The sequence below is a fragment of the Bombina bombina genome, chromosome 4, assembly GCF_027579735.1.
Source record: "Bombina bombina isolate aBomBom1 chromosome 4, aBomBom1.pri, whole genome shotgun sequence".
NCBI lineage: Eukaryota > Metazoa > Chordata > Amphibia > Anura > Bombinatoridae > Bombina > Bombina bombina.
Genome location: NC_069502.1, coordinates 88215728 through 88238146, shown reverse-complemented (window position 1 = coordinate 88238146; position 22419 = coordinate 88215728).

The following is a 22419-nucleotide window of genomic DNA, read 5'->3' as shown; positions in this document are numbered from 1 at the left end:
GTTCTTTAAATATGATTTAAAACAAAAATAAACCCCAAAAAAGGATGTTTTTATAACTTACCATAGCAATTCTTTAAAAATTATTCTATGCAGAAGCTTTAGTAACAGAATGAATGATTTCCACAAATGAATAAATATGGTATGTGAAAATAAGCGGAGGTTTAAATAATGTAAATGTATACAGTGTAATGTGCGTGACGTACGTTTTAAGTTACGTACCTCATTACAAACATGTGTTATTTAAAGGGACAGTCTAGTCAAAATTAAACTTTCATGATTCAGATAGGGAAAGCAATTTTAACAACTTTCCAATTCACTTTTATTATCAAATTTTGCTTTGTTCTCTTGGTTTTCTTAGTTGAAAACTAAACCTAGGTAGGCTCATATGCTAATTTCTAAGCCCTTAAAGGCCGCCTCTTATCTCAATGCATATGACAAGTTTTTTACAGCTAAAGGGTGTTACTTATGAGAGGGCACTGATTGGCTAAAATGCAAGTCTGTCAAAAGAACTGAGATAAGAGTGCAGTCTGCAGAGGCTTAGATACAAGGTAATCACAGAGGTAAAAAGTATATTAATATTAATTAACCGTGTTGGTTATGCAAAACTGGGGAATAAAGCGATTATCTGGGCCCCATTACATATGTGGATCCTCTTTGTACAATCGCCGCCGTACACTTGATAGTGAATTCAAGGGACGCGATTAAAAATGGCGTCCCTTGAATTCCTATTGGCTGATTCGATTCTTCAAATTCAAATCAACCAATAGAATTTCAGTAGCTCTCATCTTATTGACTGATTTGAACAGCCAATAGGATTTGAGTAGCTCTCATACTATTGGCTGATTTGAATTTGAAGAATCAAATCAGCCAATAGGAATTCAAGGGATGCCATTTTTATTCACGTCCCTTGAATTCACAATCCAGTGTACGGCGGTGATCGCCGGTCTTCAGTTCCAGGGTCGCTTATCTTCAGCTCCACGGTCATCGGTCTTCAGCTCCGCCCTCCGCGCCGGATTGTTCCTAAAAGAAGAAAGAGGAGGCCGCCGCTTAGAAGAAGACTTCACTGCATGGGACAGGACCTTCTCCGTCGGACTTCAGGAATGGTGAGTACCAACCTGGGGGTTAGACTTATTTTTTTTTTAAACTTTTTTTTTTTTTTTATTTATTTAGATTACGGTGGGCATTTTGTAAAAGAGCTAAATGCCCAACAAATGCCCTTTTTAGGTTTTTTAGTGTTAGTTTTTTTATTTTGGGGGTTTGGTGGGTGGGGGTTTTACTGTTAGGGGGGACTTTGTGTATTTTTAATGTAAAAGAGCTGATTATCTTGGGGCAATGCCCTGCAAAAAGCCCTTTTAAGGGCTACTGGTAGTTCATTCTTAGAGTAGGGGGTGTTTTTACTTTGGGGGGGCTATTTTATTTTCATAGGGATTATGTATAATTTTTTTAAATTTGATCATTTTGTTTTTTATTTTCTGTAATCTTAGATTTGTAATTGTAGTTTAAAGGGACAGTCTACATCAGAATTTGTATTTTGACTAGACTGTCCCTTAAATTTATGCTTAGTTTATTTTTTTTTATTTTTTTTTGTTTAAATGGTTTTTATTGAGGTTTATGGCAAAAAAAACATACAAATATATTAAAAGACGAAACTCATATAACAACGGGAGACATCATTATACAGTAAAAGCTCAGTAGTTATCAGGTACAGGTCACTAGTAGCATATTGTACAATAGTTTCCAATAACAGAGTAATGTTAGACAATATGAAATCATAAATAGAGTTCCAACATAAAACAAACCTCATATAATTTTTACTTTTGTAGTACTAGACATAATGATTCATTAACAGTCAATAAACAACACTTTATTATATAAACATGAATTAACGAGTTGGTTATTGAATATTGATATCAAGCGAGAGAAATAGCAACTAGCCAAAAGTATACCACATAGTTTAGGGAAAGAAGGGGAGGGAAAGGGGGGGAAGAGAGAGAGAAGAGAAAAAAAAAAAAAAAAAAAAAAAAAAAAAAAAAGGGGGGGGGGGAGGGAGGTAAAGAGTGAGGAGGGCAGGTAGGAGAGTGACTCCCTATCTCTGGTTCTAAGTTTCCCAAAGGCACTAAATCTCTACAGGAGAACCCACCGGTGGTCAGTTTCCACACCCAATGTCTGGTGTCATCTAAAGTCCTATTACTTAAAACATAAGGCAGAGTTAGCACGTGGTAATCTCTCCTTCTAGGCATTGTCGCCAAGCTTCCCAGCATAGACAATGAATCGGGATTTTGTTGTTGGCTGCAAAGACAGCGCATTCCATAGTTTCAATATGCACCATTGTAGACTTAATCTGGTTCCACCTAGGGCCCTTAGGTTGGAGCCATGCCTTGGCGATATTTAGTTTAACAGACATGAAAATATAGATGCACAGGTATTTTAAGTGTCGAGGTATCTTGTCAGAGAATAAATGGAATAGTGCCACAGCTGGCCGATTGGATTCCACCAAACCTAGTTTGGTGCAGTAATAGAATGCCCTGGTCCAAATTCTCTGAATCTTAGGACACTCCCACCACATATGGGCAGGGGATCCCACTTTGCCGCATCCCCTCCAGCACATAGAGGAGTTTGTTTTGGAGATCTGAAATAGGCGTAAGGGAGTGTAATGCCATTGTGTCCGGATCTTAAAATAAAGTTCAAAATAGGTAGTACTATGAACCGCGTTTTTTGTTAACAGGGTTGCAAATCTCCACTCTTCTTCAGAAGCGTTGAAGTGCAGAGCACCCTCCCAATGCACGATATAGAAAGATTTGTTATATATAGGTGCTTGTATGAGGGCGGAGTATGCCAGAGAGAATACCTTTGGGGCAAGATATTTTGCGTCCCAAAGTTTCTCCCACAAAGTTCAGGATCTTAGAGGTCCCGAGGTAAAACCCCACACACGCAGAAAGTTTCGTAGTCGAAAGAACTCGAAACTCATCAGGGGTGAAGGGGAAAATCTGCTTTGAAAAAGCGTGACTGAGAGTAGACCCGTATCCGAGATCAAGTCCTCTACACTCCGAATCTGTAGTGCCTTCCACTCCTGGGGATGTGAATCTGCTAAGGCCCCCAAAAGGCCGGCGATAGAGTGGGTCGGGGAGGGATGTGGAGCTATAGCATTTCTATGGTGAATTTTATCCCAAAACTTTAAGTTAGTAGCTATGATGTAGTTTAGACCTAGTTCTGGTTTCCTGGAATGTTTTGGGATCCAGATAAGATCCCGTAGGTTAAGTCCCTTTGGTAGAGACGCCTGCTCAAGCTCTGCCCATCTACTTTCAGAGGACTCCAGCCCCCAGGCCGTGATATGAGCCAACCTAGAAGCTTCATGATAAACCATTATATTGGGAGCTGCTGCTCCGCCAGCTAGTATTGGATATGTCATGGTTTTCATCGCTACTCTAGGGCGCTTACATTTCCAAATAAAATTATTACACATTCGTTGGAACTGTGAAATTATGCTCTTGGGAATAGGGAGAGGTAAACATCGGAAAAGGTAAATTTTTTTATTTTTAAAGTAGTGTTAGACTTTTTTTATTTTAATAGTTAGTAACTTTAGTTTTTTGTAATTTGGGTTCATTTAGTAGGTATTAGGTTAGGGGGTGTTAGGTTAGGGGGCTTAGTAATAGTTTTATTAGGTAGTTTGCGATGTTGGGGTTGGCGGATTTAGGGGTTAATACTTTAATAGGTTTATTGCGGTGTGGGTTTGATGGCGGATTTAGGGGTTAATAATTTAATTAGGCTTATTGCGTTGTGGGGGGGGGGGTTTATAAAGAAAAATGGATTTGATGGCACTACTACAGATAAATGGAGTCTTGTCACCATACACAATTCGGGCAAATTGGCCTCAAAATATAATATTTAATTGTGGTGAGGTGCTTAGTATCTACAGTTACATTTAACTTGAATTCAATAGAGAATTGAACAAAAGGATACTATGGTAGCACTCCTAAGACTCTGAACAATATTTATAGAGAACTTGTTAGGTCATATACCGTAAGTTAAAAAATATTAATCTTTATTAGAACGTATTTTAAAAAAATGGGTTCGATTAAAACTAAAATGTTAGCAGAAATTACTGTCAGTTTGGTATCTGACTAGTAGAGGGTTGGTTCTGGTAGTATAATTAAAATAGGCTCAAAAATTGGGTATGCTCAATTATTCTTCGTGTATTATCAGAATAACTGAAATTTATCAGTCTACCAGATAATAATCATATATCACAAAGAGTTTTATGCAATTTCTGGTAGTTTAACACTAAAGTCTCAGTGCTTTCAGGTTCTCTTGTAATATTGGAGCTGAAATAATATCAGTTCTACTTTATTACGTTTTTAATATCAATATTAGCATAAATAATTCTCTTTGTAACAGTTGTTGAACAACATGTGTCACCAAATATGTTATGTGCAAGTTCTGGCACTTTTACACCACGGTCTCAATGCTTACTGGATTCCATTAAAGTATTGGAGCTGAGATTGTATCACTTCCCCTGTTTTACAATTATAGTATCAGTACTAGCATAAATTGTTCATTTAGTAACAATTGTTGAATAACATATTAAAATATAAGGTTATCTGATAGATGTATTTACAGATAATATCTGAACACTGGTATAGTGTCAAATTATAATATAGTTTGTGAATTCACACTTGGTTAGCATATATTGTGTTCTCAGCGTGATTGGTGCATACTTAGTACATTGGATTAGTTCGCCTCTGATTCTGAATCTTTCTAAATATGGTGCTTATTATATTATAGTTGAGTTGTACAATTAAACCACCAATATCTCAGGTTTAAATCCTTGTAATATCGCCCAAAAAAAGATTCAGGTGTAACAGTTAATCATATGAGACCACTATTATATTATATCACAACAAGGAGTGCCGGTCCGTTTATATGAAACATCAGCCTTAACTGATATTAACAACTGTTGCCAGCCAAATGAATAGTGTTCAATATTAAAGTGTTATCAGCTTTCCTGCTAAATGCTAGTAGCTGTATTGAACGTATTGTATATCTATATTGACTATTTTAACATGGAGACCGGTTACAGCTCACACGCTGCTTCTACAAATATGTGCTATGAATAGTGCTCCAAAGAGAAGCCAGCACAAGTCCCAATATTGAGTAAAAAAAATACTTATTACCACGTAACCATCATCACCCAATTAATTACTGCTAGCAAGTTTTTTTTAAAAAGAACTATAGAGCTCCGATCAGCTCACTCCCCTCTCCCTCTACCTGTGGGGGGGTTGTCAGTTTAGGGGTTAATACTTTTATTAGTTCCGATGTGGGTTTGATGGCGGATATAGGGGTTTTACGTGTCGGGCTTATTTTTGGGTGGCGTGTTAGATGTTTTTTTTGTTTTTTTAAACTTCTTTTTATTGAATAGAGCTTGGGCATACATCATGTAAACAAATACATACAGATATGTTGAAGTTATATAAGGACACATTTAAAGCATTCATAATAGATACTGCAAGGAAAGCATGTAAGTCTCAGTAGGTAAGAATAAAATACATGAATTGCAGGTATATGTCATCATGAGTTGGTTTGTTTCATATCTGCGTATAGGTAAGAAGTGAGCTTCCACGACATGCGAGATAATGAGTTATAATAAAGGTATATATGAAAACTCATTCCAGACAAATAGAACAGGTATCAATTGTACGTTCACCAAGGTTTTCTCAGTATCTGTTACCCTAGCTCTCATTTTTAACTTTTTTTTTTTAAAACTAAACTAACCAAACCTAAAAAAAACAAAAAAAAAAAATAAAGAAAACTTGAACTTAAGACGATTGAGTCCCATAACACTACACTCATCATAAAGATACCATGTATTGCGTTATATAGTTGAGAAAGATACGGTGGTGTTTGTTAAGGAACAACATCAGGAGGATAGTTTACACAAAGTTTAGAATACATCCAATTTAACCCAAACTTCATTCTAGCGCCCTCTATATTTTTGTTTCTCTAATCATGTTATTAGTGGGCAATATGGTTTCCTGAGCAGGGTACAATTATTAGACTCACTATCCTACATCACATAAGTACGGGCAAGTCTGGGTAAAACCCCAGTGTTGGATATTAGCATAGCCTGTGTAGCTGTTGTAGGTGCTCAGATGTTATTGGGTAACAGTCATGACATTAACAAAAGTGCTGAAGGCTCTGGCTCTACATAATAAAGGCAACATAAGAATTAGGTAAGAATTATATACACAGGGGTGTAGGCTGTTTAGATTGTCCACTATCCGAAATGATTGTTAATATGTTAATTTAACGTAAGCACAGTGATGGGACTATATTCCAAGCAGAGCTCTGTAGATTTAGGTACTGTAGTCACACTTACCTCTAAACAGATGCATAATTTGCAAGGTCGCATGTGGTGTACACAGCCAGGCATCAGAAATGTAGATAAGAGGTAATGGTACAAAAGCTGTGTTAGAGGCGACTGGAACTTGACGCAGATTATGTGTCACAGAGCACTAACTGTAGCTGGGTGTTTCAAAGAAAAACAAATCATATTGGAATCCAAACACAACCGTAAAGACACATATAAAGAGAGTACAACAACAATATGAACTGTCCAACACAGCTAAACACAAGTTTGTAATTTATGTGAAAGTTAACGTGTTGTGGGGCTTGACTTCCTAGTTTGTCCAATTTGAAAAAGTAGATTAAACTTTTGTAGCGTGTTGGCCAAAGTACCGTAAAAGTCAACTCACATATGGCCCTCCTATTCTAGCCGACGCCAACCCTGCCCATGACCCAACCTCGATGACCCAAACCTGGTAGCCATCCAGCATTGTGTGCAAAACAGCATTTGAAAAGCCACTCTCTTGAAAGATAGAACCGCTGACATTGAGTAGTGCGGGCAGATGTATCGCTCTCATATGTTGCGTATGCCTGGATTCGTTTGATATCAGGCTGTGTTCCATCAGGTCCCTTAGTGCTGCCGGAGAAGGTGTACTGTGGAAGCTGTTTGTATCGAGAAGATGCCTTGGCGACTGGACAGGTAGTCACCTGTAGCGACTCTATATCATAGATTTCCCTGGAACCTTGCGTCCCTGTTGGTAAGGCAAGGATCATGTCTGTAACTGACACGACAAGTGCGTAGTTGGTAGGGAGCTCTGCCGGACCAGCTATGTACTCAGCAGCATGGCGGGCTTGACAAACATCTCCCACCTCCTGAATCAAAACAGCCGGGTCCAGAGAAAAGACTGCTGAGTCAGTAGTGTTGGTAGTTGCTTGCAGCTGGGCGGGAGGTATCTTATGCGGGTCCAGTGTGGGAAGGCCTGTCACCGGGTTAGCTTTTTGAAAACATGGTTGCTTAGTAGCCTGGATAGCTTCTTTCAGCGTCTCATAGCTAGAGAACAAGCGCTCAAATGTCGTTACGAAAGTTTCAAATATCTGCTCAGCCAGGCGTTTCTCAAACTCCATTGCTCTGAGTCAGTATATGCAAAATCCCACGTGGATTACTGTTAAGTGAAATGACCTCCGGGGAAGAAGAGAGTGGGTTCCTTTTATCCGCTGATAGTTCCCGGACAGCTTCTTTGTCAAGGGAAATGCAGATGGCATGGAAGAAAGATGGTAAGGAGATTACGAGAGGTTATCTACGGAGCAACAAAATCTTGCATCCATCTTCCAGAGCCACCCACCGGAAGTCCGCCTGCGTGTTAGACGTTTACGGGAGATTTGATATTTTTTTTTACTTTTCTTAGGCGTCGGCAGTTTCTAAAGTGCCGTAAGTCACTGGCGACTCCAGAAATTTGTATTCACGCTCATTTCTGAACATTGCTAGTTTATCATACTTACGGCACTTTATGAACTGCTGGCGCCGTATATGTAATAGCCTGATGTGCAAGGTGAAATTACGGGCGGCGCAGGTGCAACTTTTGTGCTGAAGCCTGCGCCGTATATGTAATCTCGCCCTCTATCTTTTTAAACAATAAAAATTCTGGAGTAGACTGGAGTAGAAATCTGAGTGGCATATCATTCTTTTTTTTTTTTACGATTTTGGTGTCATTTCTTCAAATTTGGATTTTGTTAAAAGATATTTTATTTTTTATTTAAAAAAAAAAAAAAGAATAGTTGATTTTTTTAGAATAAAGATTTAAAAATGGATACATTTTTTATTTAATTTGTACACAAAAAAAATGTTTTTTTAAAAAGGAAAATTAACAGAAATCATCTATCTGTTAACAATTTAACTAAGATGGATAATAATGATGCAACCAACAATAATAATGATCAAAATTCAAATGTTACTCATATAATTTACAGACCCAGAAATTATAGAGGGCACTAAAGAACTAAAGGATAATATTGTATTTTAAAGATTTTGAATGCTTAAGAATGTTATAATGAATATTTATGAATGCATTCGTCAAGATATTGATCCCAAAACACAACAAAGTCGTGCCGTTCCAGGATTAGTAAAGCTACTAAATTTCCTGCATTTCTTCCCAACAGGATCTTTTCAACACTCTTCAAGCACCATTGGAGGAGTTTCACGAAGTGCATTTTAAAAATGCTACAAATATGGTGCATTAAAAAACATATAAACACTTGTATTACATTTCCAGAAACAGATGATGAATTAAATGCAATTAAAATGCATTTTTATTCAAACTATGGGCTACCAAATATCATTGGTTGTATAGACTGCACACATGTAGCCATTTGTGCACCGTCTGAAGAACCTGAAAATATATGTGAATAGAAAAGCATGGCACTCTGGAAATGTACAAATACTACGTGACCCCAAGAAAAAAATCATATCATTAAGCTCGGCATTTCCAAGTAGTGCACATGACTCATACATATTAAGGCAATCAACATTATTTAGAGACTACTTGGTAAGCCTGCCCAGAGGGCAGTCTATGCATTGTTAAACAAAAAAAATTGAACTACAGAAAAAAATAAACAAATCAATCAATCAAATCAATCAAAAATAAACAAAAAATAAACCTAATCCCTATAAAAATTAAAAAGCTCCCCCCAAAATAAAAACACCCCCTAATCTAATACTGAACTACCAATAGCCCTTAAAAGGGCTTTTTGTAGGGCATTGCCCTAAGTTAAACAGCTCTTTGGCAATTACAAAAAATTCTAGGTCCCCCCTAACAGTAAAACCCACAAACCCACCAAACCAAAATAAATAAACCTAACACTAAAAAACCTAAACTATCCATTGCCCTAAAAAAGGCATTTGTATGGGCATTGCCCTTAAAAGGGCATTCAGCACTTTTGCTGCCCATCCCTAATCTAAAACAAAAAAATAAAATAAATAAAAAAAACCTGTCTAAAACCCCCCAAAAATAAAACCTAATTGCTATGAAAATAAAAATACATCCCATCTAATGCTAAACTACCAATAGCCCTTAAAATGGCTTTTTGTAGGGCATTGCCCTAAGTTAAACAGCTCTTTTGCAGTTACCAAAATGTCTAAGTCCCCCTAACAGTAAAACCCACCAACCACCAAACCCCCCAAAATAAATAAACCTAACACTAAAAAACCTAAAGTATCAATTGCCCTGAAAATGGCATTTGTATGGGCATTGCCCTTAAAAGGGCATTTAGCTCTTTTGCTGCCCATACCTAATCTAAAAAAAAAGAAAACATTTAAAAAAATAAAAACCTAAGTCAAACCCTCAAAAATTAAAAAAATAAACCTAAATTTAAATTAATCTAAAATTACAGAAAATAAAAAAAATCTAATATTATAGAAAATAAAAAAAAACAAAATGATCAAATTTTAAAAAATTATACCCAATCCCTATGAAAATAAAAAAGCCCCTCCAAAATAAAAACACCCCCTACTCTAAGAATAAACTGCCAGTAGCCCTTAAAATGACTTTTTAAGGGCATTGCTCCAAGATAAACAGCTCTTTTACATTAAAAATACACAGTCCCCCCTAACAGTAAAATCCCCCACCCACGAAACACCCCACAATAAAAAACCTAACACTAAAAAACCTAAACTACCCATTGCGATTTTACAAAATGCCCACCCTAATCTAAATAAATAAAACACCCCCAAAAATTAAAAAAAATACCTAAGTCTAACCCCCAGGTTGGTACTCACCATTCCTGAAGTCCGGAGGAGAAGGTCCTATCCCATGTGGTGAAGTCTTCTTCCAAGCAGCAACCTCTTTTTTCTTCTCTCAGGAACAATCTGGCACGGAGCGAAACTGAAGACCGATGACCGCAGAGCTGAAGACCAGCAACCCTGGAACTGAAGACTGGCGACCCTGGAACTGAAGACCGGCAACCGCGGAACCATGGAGCGTGGAGGATCCTCTTCGTACGATCGCCGCCATACACTGGATAGTGAATTCAAGGTACGCGATTAAAGATGGCGTCCCTTGAATTCCTATTGGCTGATTTGATTCTTAAAATTTAAATCACCCAATAGGATGAGAGCTACTCAAATCCTATTGGCTGTTCAAATCAGCCAATAGGATGAGAGCTACTAAAATTCTGTTGGCTAATCAAATCAGCCAATAGAATATCAGTAGCTCTCATCCTATTGGCTGATTTGAACAGCCAATAGGATTTGAGTAGCTCTCATCCTATTGGCTGATTTGAATTTGAAGAATCAAATCAGCCAATAGGAATTCAAGGGACGTTATATTTAATCGCGTACCTTGAATTCACTATCCAGTGTATGGCGGCGATCGTAAGAAGAGGATCCTCCATGCCGGTCTTCAGTTCCAGGGTTGTCGGTCTTCAACTCCACGGTCATCAGTCTTCAGCTCCGCTCCGCGCCGGATTGCTCCCGGAAGAAGAAAGAAGAGGTTGCCACTTGGAAAAAGACTTCACCGCATGGGACAGGACCTTCTCCGCCGGACTTCAGGAACGGTGAGTACCAACCTGGGGGTTAGACTTAGGTTTTTTGTTTTTTTTATTTAGATTAGGGTGGGCATTTTGTAAAAGAGCTAAATTCCCTTTTAAGGGCAATGCCCAACAAATGCCCTTTTCAGGGCAATAAGTAGTTTAGGTTTTTTAATGTTATGTTTTTAATTTTGGGAAGTTTGGTTGGTGGGGGGTTTTACTGTTAGGGGGGACTTTGTTTATTTTTAATGTAAAAGAGCAGTTTATCTTGGGGCAATGCCCTGCAAAAAGGCCTTTTAACCTGTTAGGTGTTATTTTCAGGTGGGGAGTGTGTCAGTTAGAACTTGACCTGGATCCTATACTGCCACCTGGAAATGAATGGGTTACTTGTTGATGGGATATCCCAGAGAACAGGAATCAGACCACACAGCAATCAGTCTAACATCTGTTCTGTTTATTAGAAGATGAACAACACTTTTTATAGGCAATAGTTACAGCATATAGGGTTAAACAGTGACATGTTCATAACTACATCATCTTACATAGTATTTCTGCAAGAACAAAGAAGCTCATTTAAAATATAATTGGTAGAAAGGAGTGTTAGGGAGTCATTTCTACAGAAATACCTAACTTCAGATAAAAGTAAATCTGAGCCTCATAGCCCAGCACAAATCAAGGCCGTTTGAGATCTTGTAGAGATAACAGTGCATCCAAGCACATCGTCAGGGTCATTCCCAGGGTCATTCTAGCTATGCAAGTCTCCCTAACATCAGCATATTTCTCACTACATAATAAACTGTTATAATAAACCATTCTTAGACAAAATGGATGCCCAAGACAAAATGGCAACTAGGACAAGATGGCGTCGGTAATGCTAACATATCCTAACATACCACCCTTTAATTCTAACAGAATAACATAAAGTAGAAAAGCACAGAAAATTAGTAACTCCGTTAACAACAATATAAGCCTAATACTTTGGTATAACATGAATCTAATACTGTAGAGAATTGTATTTACATATACTGCTAATATGATTTTACAGGCCAATAGGGCACAATTTGTCACTGCACATAGGTATGGCCACTCCAATACTCTCCGTCTACCTCCCAGCATCCTCAAACTACTGGTCTATCTGCACAAAGACCAAACCAGCCCTCTATCTACCCCCAAACAACGCTGCATCTTTATTTCTCAACCTGCATTGCTAGCACCCCCCAATATTTCCGACAGTTTCTTGCTTTGTACATTCTCCACAGTGAAGCATGACATGGGAACAGCACAAGTATCTCTCGGTGGCCTCTGATCACTTTAAGAACAGTCTTTGTCCTCTTAGAGCTCCACCTTCCTCAGACACGCTGCTTCAATATCATAGTCCATGGTAGATGCTGGAAGTCCGATGGTTTGTTCATGGGGTAGACAAGGAAAGCCAGTGGATCCTCATAGCAAGCAGACACTCGAGTCAGAAGGAGTCTAAGAAGGAAACAAAACAGCACAAGATGAGCACACACCTGATACAATCACAATTATGTCCAAATAAAACTTAATCATCTTTTTTGTAAGCATCACCATTCCTTTAATAGCTTAACTTGTCCTGTGTAATTTGAAAACAGGAAAACATTGTGGATATATAATACAAATTAAATACATTGAAACTACAGAGAATAACTCACAGCTTCTCTATACAATTTAAATGATATGTCATGAATACTAAGCAAGTAAAAACTGTTAGACTTCATCAAGAGGCTGTATGGCTATGCTAAGTAACTTATGCTAAGGTCGGCCCTGCAACAAAAATAAAAAATAAAACAGTCAATAAAAATATTTAATAATATTTTTCTTTAAAATGAATTTCTTCACACTTTCTCTTTGAACTACTAAAAATAAAATAACCTAGTGTTGCTTTATTCTGCAAAGCTACTTTATGCAATATTCTATATATAATTCTCTATAATTTTCCAAATATGATCTTAATAGAATCAGCTGTCTCATCTGATATAGACACTACTAGTTTACCAATTATTTTATGCAACCTAAATTCTCTCGCACTCCTGTATGAGGAAAGAATACAATCATAACATTATTAAAACTACAAAATCTTTTAAAGGTAAACACATATTTATGGTAAGATAATTCCTTTCATTGACAAACATTTACAAAACTCAAATTGCAGATACCATACCAGTTAATAAAAGGGAAACATACATTTGCTTTCATAACACAGCTCCAATAAGAGCCATTGTAGGTAGAAAATATACCATCAATATAACTATAATTATACTACTCCCAAAAACATGGGTGAGCCTTCTGTGTTCTACAATGGTGAAGGGTCTAGAATATTCTGATATATTGCAGCATTTTCTTTAAACTATACAGGTGCAAACATATTCTCTATACTCAGTGGGCCATTCAATAGGTTACAATACTGCAAGGTTTAGAGTTACACTTATCTAGAGGGTTACTTTGTTTAAGTACATAAACTACAATGTGTACTAATAGAAATAAGGCATACTTTTCTGTAGACAAAGCTATATTACTTCTTATAACTAATATGATCAACAAAAATAACACAATTACAAGAGAATACAAAACAAGCAATATAAGTAAACAAGTTAAAACAATACTCCCCTAATTTAACTGTGGATGACTCTGTAACAGTGTAACAGGTCCTCAATTCCAACAAGCAAGGCACAGTCCAGAGAAGGATAGTCTTTATGTTCTGAAGACACACATCATAGGAAACAGTCATAGATTACCCAGAGTCCATGTCTGGGGCTGGTACCAGCATGCAAAGCAAAGAATGGATCCAAAGATAGTTCAGCAACTTTTACTGCAGTATGGTGGTTAAAACAAACTTGACAAAAGGTCATTAAAACAAACTTGACAAAAGGTCTTTTATCTTCTTTTTTTCCCCCTTTTCTTCACCTAGGCACCAGGCATTTCTTTATTTAAAAAGGTTTACTTTCATTCAATCTTCAATCTTTTGGAGGGTGCACTATGGAATTTTATCTGTACAGATTTTACCTAAATATGAAAAACTAAAAATAATTTAGTTAGTGTTTTTACTCTCTGGATACAGCTTCATGATCTCATCCTGCAAATACAAATATTGTGTTAAGAACAAAATAGAAAAATAAAAACATTTTATGTTCATTTTCTTACTTAAAACAACCACCCAAATCACATAAAGATACTCTGCAATACTCATCAATACTCCCCCTTTGTTTGCGTGAAACACCCTATGTGTCACGCAAACACAATATAACAGCAAACTAAAATACAATCCATGCACTCAATAGTATACTATTCTTAACATCAGGCAAAATCAAATACACCTCAATATTCAATATTCCATTCATACAGCGCCCTTCCACACGCATTCACTAAAAATAAAAACATAACATTCTGTGAGAAAACACTTAAAGGGACAGTCTACACCAAAATTTTTCTTATTTAAAAAGATGGATAATCCCTTTATTACCATTCCCCGTTTTTGCAGAACCAACACAGTTATATTAATATACTTTTTACCTCTGTGATTCCCTTGTATCTAAGCCTTTGCAGACAGCCTCCTTATGTAAGTGCCTTTGACAGACATGCAGTGTAGTCAATCAGTGAAGACTCCTAAATAACTTCACGGGAGTGAGCACAATGTTATCTATATGACAAATGTGAACTAGCACAGTCTAACTGTGAAAAACTTTCAAAATGCTCTGAGCTAGCAGGCGGTTTTCAACGGTTTAGAAATCAGTTTGAGCCTAGCTAGGTTTAGCTTTTCAAAAATACCACCAAGGGAACAAAGCAAATTTGATGATAAAAGTAAATTGGAAAGTTGTTTAAAATTTAATGCCCTATCTGAATCATGAAAGTTTAGTTTTGACTTTACTGTCCCTTTAAAACCAAATGTCCATTCCACAAAACAAAACATTAACAGCCGGCACAAACTTTTAACAACCAGAATCAACCTGAAATTCAACACATATACTTACAGTACATTCACTGAAACACAGCATTGAAAAATACTATATTCTTGCAAAATACTACAAATAATTAAAATCATATAACAACCTTTTATGCCCTAGATTTGCAAATTCTACCATGCATAATACTATCGCCTAGATTTAGAGTTTGGCGTTAGCCGTCAAAACCAGCGTTAGAGGCTCCTAACGCTGGTTTTTACCGCCCGCTGGTATTTGGAGTCAGTCAGGAAAGGGTCTAACGCTCACTTTGCAGCTGCGACTTTTCCATACCACAGATCCCCCTACGCCATTTGCGTATCCTATCTTTTCAATGGGATCTTTCTAACGCCGGTATTTAGAGTCGTGGCTGAAGTGAGCGTTAGAAGTCCAGCCGCAGAAAAAAGCCAGGAGTTAAGAGATTTCTGGGCTAACGCTGGTTCATAAAGCTCTTAACTACTGTGCTCTAAAGTACACTAACACCCATAAACTACCTATGTACCCCTAAACCGAGGCCCCCCCACATCGCCGCCACTCTATTAAATTTTTTTAACCCCTAATCTGCCGACCGCACACTGCCGCCACCTACATTATCCCTATGTACCCCTAATCTGCTGCCCCTAACACCGCCGACCCCTATATTATATTTATTAACCCCTAATCTGCCCCCCTCAACGTCGCCGACACCTACCTACACTTATTAACCCCTAATCTGCCGACCGGACCTCACCGCCACTCTAATAAATGTATTAACCCCTAAAGCTAAGTCTAACCCTAACCCTAACACCCCCCTAAGTTAAATATAATTTAAATCTAAAGAAATAAATGAACTCTTATTAAATAAATTATTCCTATTTAAAGCTAAATACTTACCTGTAAAATAAATCCTAATATAGCTACAATATAAATTATAGGTAACTTTGTATTTATTTTAACCAGGTACAATAGCTATTAAATAGTTAATAACTATTTAATAGTTACCTAGTTAAAATAATTACAAAATTACCTGTAAAATAAATCCTAACCTTAGTTACAATTAAACCTAACACTACACTATCAATAAATTAATTAAATACAATACCTACAAATAAATACAATTAAATAAACTAACTAAAGTACAAAAAATAAAAAAGAACTGTTACAAAAAATAAAAAAGTATTTACAAACATTAGAAAAATATTACAACAATTTTAAACTAATTACACCTACTCTAAGACCCCTAATAAAATAACAAAGCCCCCCAAAATAAAAAAATGCCCTACCCTATTCTAAAATTAAAATAGAAAAGCTCTTTTACCTTACCAGCCCTTAAAAGGGCCTTTTGCGGGGCATGCCCCAAAGAATTCAGCTCTTTTGCCTGGAAAAAAACCATACAATACCCCCCCCAACATTACAACCCACCACCCACATACCCCTAATCTAACCCAAACCCCTCTTAAATAAACCTAACACTAAGCCCCTGAAGATCTTCCTACCTTATCTTCACCACACCGGGTATCACCGATTGGTCCAGGCTCCGATGTCTTGATCCAAGCCCAAGCGGGGGGCTGAAGACGTCCATCCTCCGGCTGAAGTCTTGATCCAAGCGGCGGCTGAAGAAGTCCATCTTCGGGCAGAAGTCTTTATCCTATCCGGGCAGAAGAGGACATCCGGACCGGCAAACATCTTCAGCCAAGCGGCATCTTCTATGTTCTTCCATCCGATGACGAGCGGCTCCATCTTCAAGACCTCCGGCGTGGATCCATCCTCTTCTTTCGATTGGATTGTATTGTGGCGATGTGTGTCCGCCTGCTCAGAGCAGGCGGACAGGTTATGGAGCAGCGGTCTTTGTGACTGCTGTTTCTGGTGAGCCCGCAGGCTCGCCAGAAACACAAGGCATCAAGCTCCATTCGGAGCTTGATACATATGCCCCTAATAATGCAATCACTTCAGAAGATCAATAAACTCCAGTTGCATATTTATAAATAAAATCCCTAACCATAACTTTACAAAGGAATACACAAACACCTAAGTACTATATTCTGGGAAAGGTCAGATAATAATGGTACAGCCACTGTTCTATATAGCCCCTGCTTGCATGCACAGTGCAAACCCACTCTTAAATAAATCATGTTTGGCAGAAATAATTTGTGAAAAGCTCTAGAATCCAGTCTATACTTTTACATAACCAAGATTTTAATAAATACACAATTATTTGATTTAATTTTTGTATATAATTTGATATTCAACATTTTGCAGCTCTCTGCCGAAATATAACAATTGTATACAACAAAATGAGCTTTCTACAAAGAATAATAAGAATGTACACTAATAGATTAAAAGGACAGTTTGTCCAAAAATTTCCCCTTTAAATTGTTCCCAATGATCCACTGTACTCACTTATGATAATATTGTATACGGACATCCATTGAATAGCCTAAGCAAACACAGCCAGTATAAAAAAACCCCCACACACTTACAGTGGGGTGCAGGATAATTAAAGGGACATTTTACCCAAATTAAAAAAATATTTTTTAATTGACACTGCTGACATAGTTAAATATACTAGTGCTTGGCATACAATAAACCTCATTTTCTTTCTCTGTAAATATTTCTTTGAAATCTCAGATTTTATATCAGTTTGCCTGTACCCCTTTAAATATTTTCTCTTTTTTTTCTTTTCTTTTCTTTTTTTTTCCTCGCTAGTCTCACAGATCGCAACACAAAGATTGCAGGCAGCTGTCATCAGTTCAGTTTGCCTTACAGAGAGGATTGATTTACACTGCGTAAATGTCTGCAAACTAAACGTCAGATTTTATATAATATATACAAGGAAAGGTTTCTGCACAAGGTGGAGATGTAACCAAACTATTGTAAAACAAACCTATAAAATCATCCAGGTCTGATGCAAATAGCACTGCCCTTTTATCATGGTGTTCTAGGGACATTGAGCTGTATTACAAAGAAGGAGGACAAAAAAATGTAAAAAAATATATTTTTTACAAACTACTACATTTATGTTTTATCTCCTTTACTTGTTAATACAGTGTTATTGCTGCTCACGAACTCCTTTCCCATGAGCGAACTGGTCCTTTAAGTAATAAAATTACAATTTTCCATTGCTCTGTTTAAGCCCTGAGCTCCGGTTTTACAGACAAATATAAGATAAGGAACACAATGAGATATGCTTATTATTAGTGATGTCCCGAACTGTTCGCCCGCGAACGGTTCACAGCGAACATAGCTTGTTCGCGTTTGCTGGCGAACACATGTCGATGTTCGATTCGCCCCTATGTGTCATCATTGAGGAAACTTTGACCCTGTATGTCACAGCCGTCTGACACATTAGAGCCAATCAACATCAGACACTCCCTGGCACTTATATCTAAATAAAAAATGCACTAGTAATGAAATGGCTATTCAGTGAAGGTGAAATAACACAAGATGGATTACATGCACTATGTGCTACTTAGGAACCGGGTTATATAAACCTGACTGGACGACTGTATAAGTTAATTTTGAACAATAAATTGCGATAGGCACAGTCTCTAAAACACAATATACATGATTCCAAAAAATAGATGAATAGTCTTTGGATATGGGTTGGCGAATTGCACAATAAAATCCTTAAGGTGCTGGTATAACTAAAAGTTTGAAGTCTTCACCCCCACTCCTGAGGGTCTTTCAAATCACACAGTCAGTAGCAGGCACTTACCCGGTGCTCCGATGTTATGGGCGGGTGTCTTTACTCCGCTCACCTTTACCGCACCTGTACCAATCGATAATGCCTTTAGTTGAATCTTCAAACAAAGTTTTGCTTCAAAGTGTGCACACTTCAGGTCCTCTTTGAAATATTGCTCCTACCGTCTTCGCTCAGTACTTAGGTCAATCAACTTAGTTCTGGCGTTGCGGTCCTGGGAGCTTGTCGTGTCTGTGTCTTTTCAAAAGTAAGCCGGATACTGGTATGGTCTACGCGTTTCAGCTCACCAGGGAGCCTTTGTCAAGATACCTTCCTCCAGCTGTGATCCCTTTTTTAAAGGGTTCCTCCATTAACCCTATACGTGCCTTTTAATAAATCAGTTGATTCCTTCATTTAATTTTTATTGCTTATTTCGCCTCATGTCATGTTCATTATATGTAACCCATTTTCGATGCAGGTTTATTTTACCGGTATTAATTAAAAAAAGCCTTAATCACTCAAATAATCCATACATTGATATGTTACCGTTTAAAAGCAACTCTATCCTATTTCCAATTTAATTGTTCCAATTATTCACCCCAACATTCCATCACCCCATAGTCACCACAGAAAGCCTCAACTTCATATGTATATTTAACTCTATATTGTAATCTGTAGTCGCTCGAAAAGAAAAATTGTTTATATGATTAGACTTAATCAAACTGTAAAATTAAAAAAGTTTAATCCCTGCTTAGAATCGAACTCGCACCCCTTGCGTAAGAAGTCTAACCACCTAACCATTATGCTATACTGGATGTTCTCTTAAATGACACCAATAATATTATTTGACCTTTTGTTGGCCTGTATTTATTCTAATGTGTGATCTCATAGTGTATATTACTTGTATTCCTTATTTTCTGATTTATTTGAATTTAGGAATCTTTGTTAGAATAAACTAGTTCAAAATTAAATATGTAAAGAAAAAGTAGAGAAAAAACCAAGGTTTAAAGAAAAAGATTTTTAATATTAGCTTGGATTCGATCTCGCAACCCTTGCAGTTGGAGTCTAACAACTATACCATTAGGCTATCATGGATGTTCCAATCTGACATGTTCTACCCTAATGTTCTACCTTAACTTGGAATGTCTATATTCGTAAGGCAATATCTAAAATAAAATTATGCTTCTTTCTTAATGATTGGTTGAAATCAAACCCCAGACCTCCAGTGTATAAAGCCTCAATCCTAGCCATTTGGCTACTGGCTAATTAGTCAGTTCTCCTTCTATTTTGATCTTTAAAAGGTACAATCTTTTAATCGATTGGCATTTTAGTTATGTATATATTAGTATATAGAAAAATTTTGACATTAGTGTATATGGAAGTAAGCTGAGATCACCAGAGCAGAAACTATTCACCAAACATTATTTTTAGTAGCTAAGTTAATTAGACCCCAAGGTATTTATCTCATCTATTGGGCTAGTTGATAATCTCTTCAGTGTTCACTTTATTTGACTCTATAGGCAAAATGAAAGATGTCTATATTTAAAGCCATCCCAGATTAAATACTGTCAATATTGGACAAGGGGACTATCTACCAAATATTCACCCCTGTAATTGATTGGTACTAAATACAAAAAATCATGAAATACAATTTGCTTGTTCTAGTTCATTATATTAGAAACACCCGGCCTTTCTATTTAAATAAGGGCATTCAGGTCCATTTCACTATTTAACCCTTTAGGGTGGAGTGTGCCAAAATTGTAGATGAATTCTGCTTCATGTATAAGTAATTTCTTACCCGTATTCCCTCTTCTGCCATCCTGTATTATTTTCTTAATGCCCCAGAATTTTAATGTTTCTGTATTACCTTTATGTACCTCTTTAAAATGTTTGTACAGAACGGTATCTTCTCTTTCATGTTCTATAGCAAGCAAATGTTCACGTATACGGTCTTTCAATTTTCGTCCTGTCTGACCAAAATACCTTAAGTTGCAATCACATTGCAACAGATAAATGATATTTATGTCGGTACACCTTATAATGTCTGTTATTTTGATAATTCTCCCATCTTTCTCAGATTTAATCTGTTTAAGTTTCGTACTGTGTTTGCAAGACTTACATTGGTGACAAGGGAAGAACCCCTCTATCTTGTTACCCTCAAGAGTTCTATACCCTTTATTACACATTTCAATCCCCCCTTTAAATTCGCTCGGGGCTAGTATCGTTTTTAGATTCCTCGCTTTTTTATAAATAAATTTGGGGTTTCTTCCTAAATTTGGGCCTATTAAAGGGTCTTTTAATAAAAGATGCCAGTGTTTCTTAACTACTTTTTGGAATTGTTTATGATGTGCAGAATAGGTTGTAATTAATGGTATGTCCAATGTCTCTTTTAACTCCCCCTCTTGGGGTTTTTTCTTTTTTTGAAGTAATTCCTCTCTATCCATCTTTTTCACTTCACTTACTGTCTCTAGAATCTTATTGGTCTCATAACCCTTCTGTTCAAATCTCTTTACTAATACTTCTGATTGTTTATCAAAATCCTCTAGGTCTGTACAATTCCTCCTTACACGCATTAATTGACCCTTTGGTATGTTCTTTTTCCATTGACTATGATGGCAACTCTCTGAGTCAATGTAATTGTTAGAATCGACCTTTTTGAAAAAGGTCTTTGTTTTAATTTCGTTATTACTTATCTCAATTTCTATATCCAGATAGTTAATTCTCTCTTTACTGGATTCATGTGTGAATTGTAGGCCAAAGCGGTTGGAATTAAGGTCATCAATAAAAATATCTAATAGTTCTATGTCCCCTTTCCAAACAAAGAACAGGTCGTCAATGTAACGTCTATAGAGCACAAGGTTCGCACCCCATGGGGATCTTTCTATCAACTCTCTTTCGAAGACCCCCATGAACAAATTGGCATAACTGGGTGCGAACCTTGTGCCCATAGCCGTCCCTTTTATTTGCAAAAAATAATTATTCTCGAATTTGAAATAATTATTATTCAAGATAAATTTAATACATTGCAATAAAAAATCCCTTTGTGTGCCGGTCATTTCACTGTCATGTCTCAAGAAATGATCTATAGCTTGTATTCCTAAATTATGCTCTATGTTAGTATAAAGTGAGCTGACATCACAGGTGACCAGCACAAAATTCGGTTCCCATTGGATTTCTCTTAATACTCTTAAAAAATGTGCAGAGTCTGATAAATATGAGGGGAGTTCTTTCACATAGTTTTGCAAGAAATAGTCGATGTATTGTGACATATTTGACGTTATCGAATCTATGCCCGATATAATGGGGCGTCATGGTGGTTCTTTCAGATCTTTGTGGATCTTAGGTAAGAAATAAAATATAGGGGTTCTAAAATTCTTAATTAATAGGAAATTATATTCTGATTCTGTCACTAGATTCGTTGCTCTTGCATCATCAAGCAATTTTTTTAGTCTCCCCTGAAACTCATCTCCTGGATCACTAAGTAATTTTTGATATGTAGTCTTGTCATTCAGTAATCTATAAGCCTCAGTTTTATAGTAGGTACTGCTCATGATAACCACTCCACCCCCTTTATCAGCCTGTTTAATGACTACATCAGTCCTTGATTGTAAATCTCTTAATATTGTTTTTTCTTTCATACTTAAATTCCACTTCAGATTTTTAGTTTGTTTGATGTCAATCCCCTCCAAATCCTGCTTTACCAATTTCTCAAAGGATTCTATATAGTTCCCTTTTTCTTGCGTTGGGAAAAACTGGGACTTAGGTCTAAAATTAGTGTGGATATATTCTTTTTCTTTCTCAATGGGCTTAGTATCTTTAATAGGATTTTTAAAAAAATACTTTTTTAAGGTTAATTTTCTTACAAATTGGTTAATATTTACATAATGTTCAAATTTATTCAATTTGGAGGTGGGAGCGAAAGAAAGCCCTCGCTCCAGAACTAAG